The sequence below is a fragment of the Phalangium opilio genome, unplaced genomic scaffold (assembly GCF_054372755.1).
Source record: "Phalangium opilio isolate 3A_F unplaced genomic scaffold, DU_Popi_V2 ptg000046l_1, whole genome shotgun sequence".
In the NCBI taxonomy this organism is placed as follows: domain Eukaryota; kingdom Metazoa; phylum Arthropoda; class Arachnida; order Opiliones; family Phalangiidae; genus Phalangium; species Phalangium opilio.
Genome location: NW_028324169.1, coordinates 5,084,148 through 5,097,750, shown reverse-complemented (window position 1 = coordinate 5,097,750; position 13,603 = coordinate 5,084,148). Strand labels below are relative to the sequence as shown.

Below are 13,603 nucleotides of genomic sequence, written 5' to 3'. Positions count from 1 at the left end.
TGCAGTTTCTAATGACAAGTAGTAGAGGCTAACCGTTATCGAACGCGTATTGCTGTCGTATTTTCAATTTCTCCATACTTGCACAATCCTAATTGTATTGCACTTTATTTACAGGTATAACAGAGTCCGAACCAGAGTCTGATCGTGATCGGGATTTAACGCAAAACTCTGCTGAATTTTCGGGGAAACGATCGCTCAACACTGAAGACCTACTCCAAACGCTAGGGCAGAAAATAAGCGTAATTATATAAGTTTTTTTCTCTCAAGGTTTTTCAAATTAATAGGCGTATTAACTATTTTTCAGAATATTCTCTATTCTAGAGGGCCGGTAGGCCCTTCTAGATAAGAACCCACACCCTCCCGTAATGTTAAAGAAATAATTCACAGATTTTAGGCTTAGCGTCCCATAGAAAATGCATGGGATTTTTGGTGGTCCACTTCATCGAATAACTCAGAAACTACTGCGAAGTTAAGGTTCGGAACACTTTTGAATTATCAAGCAAGTATTAAATGTTGAACGTCTGAAGTTTGATTAAGAACAATTAAGTCTAAGTATTTTATTTTAAATAATTTATAAATCATGGTAAAACCGTTAAATATATTACACTGTTTGCATAGCATTTTATTCAGCCTCCATCGGGTTTGTGGCGCATAGGATAACGCGTCTGCCTATGAAGCAGAAGATTGCAGGTTCGAGTCCTGGCAAGCTCGTTGTTTATTTTTACAGATCTTTTATTCAACTTAAATGAAATAATCCTATAAATACAATGTTTAGATAATTTTTTGTTACAAAGTACGGGCTTGTGGCGTAATGGATAACGCGTTTGCATTCGAGGCAAAACATTGCAGGTTCGAGTCTCGGAAAGCTCGTTGTCCATTTTTGATGAAGAATCTTAGTATATACAAGGGCAAATTCTTAAGTAACAAATTTTCAATGAAATGTGCGCGTGCTGGCGCGTGGTTTAGACATAACTTTTTTTTTAAATCTATACAGAAAGGTCAACTAAACTTAATTGAGTCACTAACCGCCATTTCATATGAAATAAGTTACCACCCGCCTATCTATGGTGAATTAATTTACCACCCGCCTACCAATTGTGAATTAATTTATCACTCCCCTGCCAAATGATTTAAAATTTTAATCTTTCCCATAAAATAATGAGAGGCACTTGGAGTGAGCCAATATGCTCATGAACATCTTACTGGAACATCGAATTAGTGACGTTTGACAATCATATAATTATTTTTATAATATATTAATACAAATTAAGGCTGAAGGAACAGATATTATATAAAAAAGACTTGGTTTGCCCAAGCCTTAAAAACAAAACGATAAGAGTTTTTCCAGTTGTCTGAAGCGCAGATATTATTTTTTTCTATTGAATTTTAAAGACAATCCGTATTTTACTACTCTTTAGAATTTAATTCAATCACCTGATTTTACTGCTAATGGATTAGTTTCCTATAAATTAATTGAAATAAAAAATTACTTATCTCAGATTTTTCAACAACAACTCCATTTTCCTGAAACATTTTATCATGCATTTATTATGTTGAGGGATATTGTGTAAATTTAATCAAATTAACACTTTCTTTTTTAATTTCGGAGAATTTTCATTTCAAAAAGTTTTAAACACATCAAGTTTTCATGATGTTATCAACTAAACAGCAACTCAACCAACACTTCTAAAATCTTCCCCACAAGTACTGATATACACAGTTCAATAATTGTGACTGTGCCTAAAGAAGAAACGAACCCCTTCATCAAATATAAGAAAGGTGATAACAGCCCCCTTTGTATTCGAAAAGACCGCATATAATACATTATTAATGAGAGTATTATTTGAAAATAAAAGTACGTTCTCCCTTGAAAAGAAAAAAATTCACGATAAAATGTTTCACGAAAATGGAATCGTTCTTGAAAAATCTGAGATAAGTAATTTTTTATTTCAATTAATTTATAGGAAACTAATCCATTAGCAGTAAAATCAGGTGATTGAATTAAATTCTAAAGAGTAGTAAAATACGGATTGTCTTTAAAATTCAATAGAAAAAAATAATATCTGCGCTTCAGACAACTGGAAAAACTCTTATCGTTTTGTTTTTAAGGCTTGGGCAAACCAAGTCTTTTTTATATAATATCTGTTCCTTCAGCCTTAATTTGTATTAATATATTATAAAAGTAATTATATGATTGTCAAACGTCACTAATTCGATGTTCCAGTAAGATGTTCATGAGCATATTGGCTCACTCCAAGTGCCTCTCATTATTTTATGGAAAAGATTAAAATTTTAAATCATTTGGCAGGGGAGTGGTAAATTAATTCACAATTGGTAGGCGGGTGGTAAATTAATTCACCATAGATAGGCGGGTGGTAACGTATTTCATATGAAAAGGCGGTTAGTGACTCAATTAAGTTTAGTTGACCTTTCTGTATAGATTTTAAAAAAAAGTTATGTCTAAACCACGCGCCAGCACGCGCACATTTCATTGAAAATTTGTTACTTAAGAATTTTCCCTTATATATACTAAGATTATTCATCAAAAATGGACAACGAGCTTTCCAAGACTCGAACCTGCAATGTTTTGCCTCGAATGCAAACGCGTTATCCATTACGCCACAAGCCCGTACTTCGTAACAAAAAATTATCTAAACATTGTATTTATAGGATTATTTCATTTAAGTTGAATAAAAGATCTGTAAAAATAAACAACGAGCTTGCCAGGACTCGAACCTGCAATCTTCTGCTTCATAGGCAGACGCGTTATCCTATGCGCCACAAACCCGATGGAGGCTGAATAAAATGCTATGCAAACAGTGTAATATATTTAACGGTTTTACCATGATTTATAAATTATTTAAAATAAAATACTTAGACTTAATTGTTCTTCATCAAACTTCAGAAGTTCAACATTTAATAGTTGCTTGATAATTCAAAAGTGTTCCGAACCTTAACTTCGCAGTAGTTTCTGAGTTATTCGATGGAGTGGACCACCAAAAATCCCATGATTTTTCTATGGGACGCTAAGCCTAAAATCTGTGAATTATTTCTTTAACATTACAAGAGGGTGTGGGTTCTTATCTAGAAGGGCCTACCGGCCCTCTAGAATACCTCTCGTCGCCCTCCCAATTTAAAATGTTCTAAATAAATATCGGGTAATGTAGCCCTATTTAGACGAGGAGTTCTCATTGATTCCGACAACGTGGTCGACGAACTGTCAGACACATGCTGTGATTGGGATTGTGAGTGTGGAGGCTGTTCAGGGGTTGATATTTCCTCCGAAAGAGTAGAAATCGGTTCTGGAGGTACTATTTCCACCGAAAACCCAGAAGAAGGTAAATGGTGTAACGCAGGTTCCGATTTGGACCTTTCAGAAGACGTTGATTTGTCTTCCGGTGTTACAATTTCTTCCGTGAAACTGGAGGTTGGTGTATGTAGCTTATTTTCCACGACTGATTCATGATCAGAAGGGGAAGCCTCCCCTGCCGTAGAAGGCGGACTATTATTAGAGGGATGATCGAGCTGAAAAGCCCTCATATCATGATAGGTAAAAAGGAGGAGAGGAGGGTCTTCAAAAAGGGCCATGCCCGGTTCACTATCAGAATCTATAGGTTGATGTGAATCATCGCGAATTGCAGGAGGGATCTGTACATCCGCTGCTTGATCTTCTATTGTACTTGATGTCGAGGTTTGAAGGACATCTGGCATAACAGGAATAATCGGTTGATTGACTTCCTGACCGTCCTGCGGTGACGGTGATGAGGATGATTCAGATGAAGTAGTTGAGGAAGTCTCCGCAGGTTGGTGGTGTGCACTCCCACCATCCGTAGAAGGACTAGGCTCAGGATCATCTGCGACTTCTGATTGCGAAACGGGGGCATTTCTGGCGTTATCGAAGACAGCTACGTTAGTCCAGTAGAGTTTTAGATGCTCTAAATTAACTTTTCCTACATTCTGTCCTGAGTTAGCGTCCTCTAACTCATAAACTACGGGAGAATGTTTTGCTATGATTTTAAAGGGACCTGCCAATTTAGGACTAAGCTTTTTCATAAGCTGACCAGTCGTACTTGATAAAGGATGTGATTCCATCCATACTAGCGTTCCTACCTCAAATTCTAGAGGGTCATGACGGAGGTCATAGTATTTCTTTTGGTGAGCTTTCGCTAACTTAGATAATTCATTACTGAATTCTAATTGTTTCTTAAGAACTTTTAAAGCTTTTGTACGACTGGGGTCATCAGGGTCCTGAATGGGTTCTTCAATTTCTAAATCCCAAGGGAGACCTGGCTCCCGCCCTAAATTCAAAAAGAAAGGGGATCTGCCCGTGGTTTCATGGGGTGCAGAATTGATAGCAAATTGAAGAAGGTCAAGGGATTCATCCCATCTGTCATGATGATTCCCTACATAGAATGATATAAACTCGCCTATTACTCTATTTTCTCGTTAGGTGAGATTTCTCTTAGGCGTGTAGGGGGTTGTAAACTTTGGGTTAATTCTAAAAGCTCTGCACGTTTGCAGCCAAAGTTTCAAAGTAAACTGTACCCCTCTATCACTAAGGATAGCTTTTGGTGCTCCCCACCTAGTAATAATAGACTTAAAAGCCTGGACACAAGTCTTAGCAGTAATAGTTTTAAGTGGTATCATTTCCACGAATTTTGTCATATAATCGACAAAGACTATAAGGTATTTGTAATGGTGTCTACTTTGGAGGAAAGGTCCCATAATATCGACACTAATCTGGTCCCAAGGACTTGTTATCTCAGAGGGTTGCATTAGCCCTGGCTTTTTCCTTTTTCTAGCCTTAAATTGTGTGCATCCTCTAACATAGTCCTGGACATCACTGACTATGGTTGGCCACCAATATCTCAGGGTCTTATCTTTGCCCCTGTGAGCTGATACAGCGTGTTCGTGTAATAACCGCATGGCTTCTAGCCTTAAACGGGGTGGTAAATAAATTTTCTCAGGATAATTCCTATAAGGTCTTCTATATAGAAGACCTTATTCTTTAGTTCGAACATTTTATGCCTAACTGGGTTAGGTCCTTGCAAGGAATTGATTATAGGGGAAGCAAAAGGGTATTCCCTTTGAGATTTTCTTACATCTTCCAATGTAAATACCGAATATAAGGCTCTAGGATCTGGACGACGTATCTGACCTTCAACAGAATCACTAGAGGAGGTTGATGAACTACTACCGGTAGAATTTGAACTTGTACTACTACAGTTGCATCCTGGATACTAGTAGAATTTGAAGTAGAGAAGCTAGAGTTTATGCTGAAGACGTTTATCGGAGCTCTCGATAAAGCGTCAGCTACTACATTCTCTACTCCTTTCTTTAGCTTAATTATAAAATCAAAAGTTTGAAGGTACATCGCCCACTTAACTAGACGAGAATTTGGTTCCATGATTTTAAATAACCACTGTAAAGCCTCATGGTCAGTAAGGACAGTGAATTTCCGACCTTCTAGAAAGGGCCTAAACTTCTTAACTGCCCAAAAAATGGCTAAACATTCCTCCTCACTAGTTGAGTTCCTCTTTTCTGCGTCTTTAAGTCCTGTACTAGCGTAAGCTATAGGAACTTCTACATTATCTTGAATTTGGGATAGAAGGGCACCTAACCCTGCATCACTAGCATCTGTATTTAAATTGCATGGGGAATCCCTTCTAAAGGAAGCTAAAGGGTGAGCCTTACAAATTTCTTCCTTGATCTTTTCGAACGCCTGTTGCTGTTCGACACCCCAAATGAATTTCTGATCCTTCCTTTTGAGTTTGTTAATAGGGGCTACTGTTTGGGAGTAATGATTAATAAATCTATTTTGCCATCCTGCCATCCCTAAAAATCTCTGGATCCTTAATATTTTTAGTTGGAGGAAATTTTTCAATGGCTTCAATTTTTGAAGAATCAATATGCACTCCTTGTTCGTTAACTATGTGACCAAAAATAGTAATTTCTTTTGGAGCGTAACGACACTTCTTCAACTGTAGGGTGAGACCCGCTTCCTTTAATCTATTTAGGACGTATTCTAAACACGTCAAGTGCTGATCCCAATCCTCACTAAGAGATATTATGTCGTCTAAATAGTCAATTAATTAGAAATAGTCGGTGTCTCTAAAAATTTCGTCAATTAATCGCTGAAAAGAGCTAGGGGCGTTACAAAGCCAAAAAGGGAGTACATTATACTCGTACTTTCCCATATGAGTCACAAAATCAGTTTTCTCTCTACTCTTAGGGTGCATTTCCACTTGCCAATACCCTGATTTAAGGTCAAGAGTTGTAACGAATTTCGGCCTTTCTACTCTTGCTAGCATATCTTCTATATTAGGCAAGGGATAAGGGTCCTTTATGGTAACCTGATTTAATTTTCTATAATCAATACAAAACCGATAGGGTTTACCCCGTTTTGTTTGATCAACTAAAACTACGGGCGAAGCCCAAGGAAATACGGAGGGTCTAATGATCCCGTCCAACATTTCCCTAACATGTTGTTCAATTATTTTCCTTTTCTGGTCATTAACACGATAAGGTTGAGATTTGATGGGCGGACTATTACCCGTACTTATCTAGTGGAAGACTAGTCCTGTTCTTCCTACTTTATCCGAAAATAATTCAGGGAATTTTAACAATAGGGATTCTAATCGCTGACGTTGTTCATCAGAAATAGGGGCTGCGGAAACCGCTTCCCTAATACTATTCACAATCTCCTTTTCTATTGGATCCTTTTCAGATGGAATTGAAAAAGGGATCTTTAGGTTAGCCACTAAAAATTGTGAAGATTCGAAATCTAATTTGACCCTATTTTCTTCCAGGAAATCTTGTCCTAATATAAAATGACAAGTGAGGGAAGGAACTATATAGAATTGAAATTTAAATTGTTTGTCAAATTCATGGGACTTTAGAGAAAACTCTAGTTCGTGAGAACCTTTCGTAAAAGTATAACGGCCATCACCCCAAACTATACAATCTAACTGTTCATCTTCAGGAAATTCTGAAGAATTTCTAAATTTACAAATCTTTTGCCATTGATCTAAACTAACAAAAGAAGCATCAGCCCCAGTATATAACTTAGCGTGAAGGGTCGCGTGTTCAAAAGTTACAGGGATAGTAACCCTTTTATAACTTGAACCTTTTCTAACGGATTCAATCCTCTTCTTGACTGGGCACCGGGAGAGGGACCACACGGGACCTCTCCCTTGTTGGCTTCCCCCGACTTGCTAGTCTTTTTATCTGGACAGTCATGTGCAAGGTGACCTGGTTTCTGACAATTGTAACACGTAATATCGCGTGTAGATGAGTAAGATAAGGCTAAATGACGACCAGGGGATTTTGATCTTCGGTTGAAGTTTCTTGTATAGGTTCTCTGACTATTTGAAATATTTTGAACTCTAGCTTTTGATCTAGAGTCTAAGGGTTTTAAGGGATATTCCCATTTAGGATGTGAAGGAGAAGTAGGGGGATCATACGGGCTTTGACACTGCCCAGGGGAAATTTGACTATGAGAGGACCCCCAATTTGCAGGGTGTAGTAGACCTAATGTAAAAAATATATATAGTAGACCTGGGCGTGAAATAACAACAGTAGACCAAAACTGAAAACGAGCAATGTATATAAACAGGGGCAGACGGGCTTATAGTTATCAGTTGACGGGCCACGGCTAGATGTAACTAATGTACAGAGACGCGTGCGGCGTATTGCACTAAAACATAGAACCAAATAAATAAACGTTGATTTAGAACCAGTCGTGATTACTTTAAGCAACAGACACAACAATGGCGACGGAGGCGAGATCGTGGTAATTGTGAGCAGTACGAATCGCCATAACTACACGAAGAACTTTCACCGCGTTGTGGGGGACTTCCACTTTCCAACGCTTAAAAGAAAACGACCAAAGGAATCAGCATGGCTATGTTTGGCAAAGTCGACCCATTTCACGAGTCATCGCAGACGTGGGCAGTCCATTCCGAGAGATTAGAGCTGCTCTTCACAGCCAATGACATCGACACGGAAGAAATGGAGGGGAAGAAGAGGGCGATGTTCCTGACGGCCATTGGTGGTCCCACGTACAGTCTTCTGCGGGGATTATTGGCACCGGTCAAAGTGACGGACAAAACAACGAAGGAACTGACAGACACGCTATCCGCCCACTTCAATCTCAACCCGTCGGAGATCATGGAAACGTTCAAATTCTTAAATCGCAACCGCTTACCGGAGGAATCCACCACGATGTACTTATCGGAATTGGGCTTATAGAATTAAAATTAGTAGAAAACGTTATGTAAATATGTAAAATAGTTGTAAAATGTTCAAAAATCCTTTTATCTTTTTAAATGAAAAGAGGTATTGTAGTAGACCTAATGTAAAAAATATATATAGTAGACCTGGGCGTGAAATAACAACAGTAGACCAAAACTGATAACGAGCAATGTGTATAAACAGGGGCAGACGGGCTTATAGTTAACAGTTGACGGGCCACGGCTAGATGTAACTAATGTACAGAGACGCGTGCGGTGTATTGCACTAAAACATAGAACCAAATAAATAAACGTTGATTTATAACCAGTCGTGATTACTTTAAGCAACAGACACAACACAGGGCAAGATGATACAGCCTTGGTTATGGTCTTAAGTTTAGGGGCTGATCTCCTCTTTTCCCTTTTCTCAGCATTCCTTTTCCTTTTCTTCGATATCCTTTGCAATTGTTTTAGAGGAATTCGTCAATTGTTCCATAGAAGTAAATTGTTAAAAGAGAAGAGGAGTTCTAAGTTCATCCTTTAAATTACTTTTAAATATGGGAACTAACTCCTTTTCGGAAAGAGGATGAGTCATCCCTAAGTTTAATTTCATTACATCCCCGAAGAAATCTTCTACAGATTCTTTATCCTTCTGACTTCTTTGGGAAATATCTATTTTTAATTTTAGAGTCAGCTTCAGAATCTCTAAATTGAGCTTTAAAATGTCTTTTGAATGTTTTCCAAGCTAAGTGAGGATGAGTAGGGTTTGAGCTACAGATATCGTCATACTGACGGATTAAATCCCGGTACCAATATAAAGCATGCCCTCGTAAAGGAAGAGGCAATGCTGTTAACCTATCTTCATTCGAAAGCTTGTGAAATTTAGCATATTCCTCGAAAGCAGCTAAGAATTCTGAGGCATTATCACTAGAAGATCCCATAAAGGCTAACCTTTCTGGAGGCTCAATAGGGACTTTTCCCGTCTGGGCTACTTGAGAATTTGTACATCTATTTATTAATGTAGGTAATACCTAACTAATTTATCCAAACTAGTAGCTATTTCGGTGTTTATTGCTACATTTTGGGCTACGGCATTAGCCTGTGTGGTAGAATTATCTGCCAAAGTTTGGAGTAAAGGCAGTATAAAGGATCTTAATTCCTCATCAGTAGTGTCTGGTCCAAATTGAAGGGTTTGTCGGTTGAAACCAGTATCTCTAGTGGAACGAGACGGAGACATTTGAGTTCCGGTAGTTTTAACTAGAGGAGTAGGTAAAGTGTTAGCAAAACTAACTTTAGGCCTAACGCTTTTAGACGCTGATTTGGGAGGAACAAGGGAATCAATCCCAGTTTGAGGAGGGAAATTTGAGGGAGTTGAACTTCCCTTGGGGGCAGGAATGCTCTTCCGCGGGAATTATTGATAGGGAGAAAATCCCAAAACCGAAGAGCCTGCAGTCCTCTTTCTCGAATCAGAATCTTCTTCGCCCTTCTCTTCCTCAATGCGAAGAAACCTGTTAAAATTCTCCAAAGGATCATCAGATTCTGGCGGTGCTAGCGTGTCGCCATCATTTTCCGTAGAGGCAAACAGTTCTTCCTTTGAATTATCTTCCCCTTTATTTAAAGTAGAATCATCCTCCTCATCCTCTGATGTTCGAGGCGACCTCCATGTGTTATTGTCCGAGTTGGCCATTATTTATTTAATTTAGTTAAGTTTACAATGGTCAAAATAGTCAAATAAGTTAAGTTTATACAACTAATCATGTAAGTTATCTAAATTCAGTATATTGATTACAAAGATAATTTTATTTTAATTTATCATTTAAATTAATTATGATTAATTAAGATTTAATTTAATTTAGTTTAATCTAGTTTAATCATTAACCAACGTGGAAGCCAAGGCTTAACACCACGTGGGGGGGGCGGATATACCGACAATGATAAACAGTTTTTTACGGGAATGACCGAGGCTTAAGGCCTAGTCTTAAATAGTCGTGTCCCTGTTCGGGCGCCATTTTATGTAACCCTCCGTAGAAATTAACTAAGGGAGAATCTCCCGAGGGCCATAAAAATGAATTAAAGACAACTTACTTTAATAATCCAAAAATAGAAGAAGAGTCTTCTAATACTTTATTAATATAAAGAAAAAGGGATAAACCTAACTAGACTGTACACTTGACAGTTTCTATAACAAAAAACAACCGCTCTGTCCGAGAGCTGACTAGTGACTGACTTAACAGAAAAATCACAGAGATTAGGATAGGAGGAGGAGCATGTAACATGGAGGCATAACACCCTGCCAGATCCAAGGAGTAGAAACTCCAGGAATCTGGCAGCCATGTTACAATATTGTTAATTTTAAAATGGTGCTTACAAATTGCAAGTCTGGAAAATTTCTCATGATATTTCTTTGGACATTTTCTAGTTTTTCTCCAAAATCTGTAATTAATTTAATGAAAACAACCCTTAGCAACCTTATGTTTTATAAAATAAACTATAGGATGGATCATATTGAAATTTTACCACATATTAAAGGCCCGGATTTTACTTCAGTTAAAAAATTACAAAACAAACTTTGAATAAAACCCTTTTCGAAAAATTCGTAATTCTAGAAAACTTTTACACGTTTATTAACTAAGGTTTTTTTTAGAAAGCAATGGTCACCTTTAAAACACCAATATAGCACCGTTTTTGTTATTCACTTGAAAATGTTGTTGCATGGATCCAATGAACGATAAAATATCCTCTGGAAAATGGTGAGATGTTTTATTTCATTCCTTGATATCTAAATATTTTATATAGCTAGTATTTGAGCGTATTGGAAGCTACGGCATAATTCGCATACAGACGTTACATTTTAGGTAGTTTCGATAACTTTTTTATAGCAGCTCAAACTCTATAAAACATTATTGAAACGGTCAACGTTTTATATTCAGGCTTCTAAATACAAATGTTGTTGCATGTACTCAATAAACAATTTAATCTCCTCCTTTAAAAGGTGAAAAGATTTTATTTAACTTTAAGAAATTTTGCACCCGGGGGCCGAGATAATATGCGCCCCCTTAAGTCGGAAAAAGAAGGAACAGCATATTTTATAAGTTCAGCTAGCTAATTGGACCAAGTCATCTTGCGACTTATTGCCACTTATCTAACGCCTTTACAATGCATAGAGGGGTGGTGGCTTAGGGGGGAATAGTTTAACTCAATGCGCCCCCAGCAAGCCTTGCGCCCGGGGGCCAGTGCCCCTTCGCCCCCCTTTAATCGTGCCCTGAAACGAAGGGACAATGAGGCAAAAGAAATTCCTTTAGGCTGCAGCGTATTTCTTGAGCCTTAAAATCGCTCCGCGACTAACTATGCCCATTCTGCCTCGTATAACTTGATTATTCTACACTAGACCATTATTTTTGGAAGCTTGAAAATTTTTCGGGTGTTAACTCATATATCGCCACAATTTCAATCTTCGGATAAACAAGTCAGTGAAGATTTTCCTCAGAAGAGGGAGTGCGCTCTTTTCCGAAGATCTTCACCAACGTCACTCACAATTGGTAATATGCTAGAGATAATTCTTTTGTGTTTACAAGGTATCTAAGAAAGACCGTTCTTCGGTTGTGTCAAAATGCCAATATGCAAATATATTTTAATAAATGACGTAGCAGGATGAATCCTAGGTGATCTTAAAAGCGATCGTTGTGGCCAATACCTGAAAAAAAGTATACTAGTTTAACTGAATAAGCATCTATTGGTATTTATTGATAAGCAAACGAAGCGTTTAAATTAAAATACTGAATTATTCCAGCGTTATCAGAAGTTTTATTCATAGCTAGGTTGCCGTGTAATCACTATTTCTCCTTATGCCATATAGGATTATAAAAACGTCTTGGTTTGGACCAAGGACCAAAAAAAATAAACGACATAAAAAAGTTTCAAGAACAATTCGATTTTCCGAGGCATTTTATCATGAAAATAATTAAATTGTAGGGAGTATTTGTTAAGGGATCAATATTGAACATTTTAAAAACTCAAACTTGAAAGTTGCACAAGCCAGAAGAAATTAAAACGATTTCCGTTATTCTACAGGGCCGGTAGGCCCTTGTAGATATGACTTGATACCGTTTTGTAACGTTAAAGTAATATTCACCCGCTTTTGCTAATTTCCTATGGAGATTAACATGGGTTTTTCGTGATTTTTCCCCACCGATAACTTAAAAACTACAGCGAAGATACTTTTCGGAATCATCTTAAATTAACAATTAAGTATTCAGGGTGTGCTATCAGCCAGTTTGATCAAAACAATTAAGTCTAAGTATGTTAATTTTAGTTAATTACAGAAGTACGGCTTTGACCATCGTGATTGGACATAATAATTAGCTAGATCTCTTGGAAAACTCAGTGTTACTACGTATCTGTAGTGTGGTGGTTATCACGTCCGCTTCACACGCGGAAGGTCCCAGGTTCGAGCCCTGGTAGATACATATATTGACCATCGTGATTGGACATAAGAATTAGCTAGATCTCTTGGAAAACTCAGTGCTACCACGTATCTATGGTGCAGTGGTTATCACGTCCGCTTCACACGCGGAAAGTCCCAAGTTCAAGCCCTGGTAGATACATGTTTTGACTATCGTGATTGGGCGCTTGAATTAGCTAGATCTCTTGGAAAACTCAGTATTACCACGTATCTATGGTGAAGTGGTTATCACATCCGCTTCACACACTGAAAGTCCCAGGTTCGAGCCCAGGTAGATAAAATGTTTTAACCATTGTGATTGGACATAAAAATTAGTTAGATCTCTTGGACCACGTGTCTGTGGTGTAGTGGTTATAATAATTATTTCACTTCACTTGGTTTAATGATGTGACATAGGTAGCGTACTTTTTCCCTACTTTTAAAACCATTAAACTAAGTAATATTATAAGTTCAACAGATTTTCTAAAAAAGATGTTAAAAGCCACTGTAAATGGTGCTTAAATGCCTAATATTTCCTTAATACTTGCAAATAATCTTAGTAAATGGCGTGAATTGATCATAGAAATGGGGTTAAGGTACACCCTAAATGATATCTTTTTTGGCACTGGAGAAAACTGAATATATGGTGTTTGAAAGCACCATTATATTTTAGAGTGCAAATGCATGACGGTAAAGCAAACATAATTATTCAAAGTTTAATTAAATTAAGACTGAAGTAACAGATATTATATAAAGACGTCTTGTTTTGGACCAAAGCCGAAAAAACAAACGATATGTGTGAGGTTTATCAATTGACTGAAGTTCCAGATACTGAAATTTTTTTCTAGTTATTTCTATCCACTCAATCCTTAATCAATATTTAATTCAATCAACTGATTTTACTGTTAATCGATCTAGTCCCTCTAAATTA

General features: G+C 37.5%; 1 long non-coding RNA gene and 2 other non-coding genes across 3 annotated transcripts; all 3 read left to right on the top strand.

Moving 5' to 3' along the window:
- Positions 1 to 903: 903 nt before the first annotated feature.
- LOC149676417 (uncharacterized) lies at positions 904 to 2,883 on the top strand. The gene is made up of 2 exons (XR_016366688.1): positions 904 to 1,779; positions 1,857 to 2,883. It is a non-coding gene; the product is annotated as an uncharacterized LOC149676417 (long non-coding RNA).
- Positions 2,884 to 12,624: 9,741 nt separating this feature from the next.
- TRNAV-CAC (transfer RNA valine (anticodon CAC)) lies at positions 12,625 to 12,697 on the top strand. Its single transcript has one exon. It is a non-coding gene; the product is annotated as a tRNA-Val (tRNA).
- A 65-nt stretch (positions 12,698 to 12,762) lies between these two features.
- On the top strand, positions 12,763 to 12,835 carry TRNAV-CAC (transfer RNA valine (anticodon CAC)). The gene has a single exon. It is a non-coding gene; the product is annotated as a tRNA-Val (tRNA).
- The last annotated feature ends 768 nt before the right edge of the window (positions 12,836 to 13,603 follow it).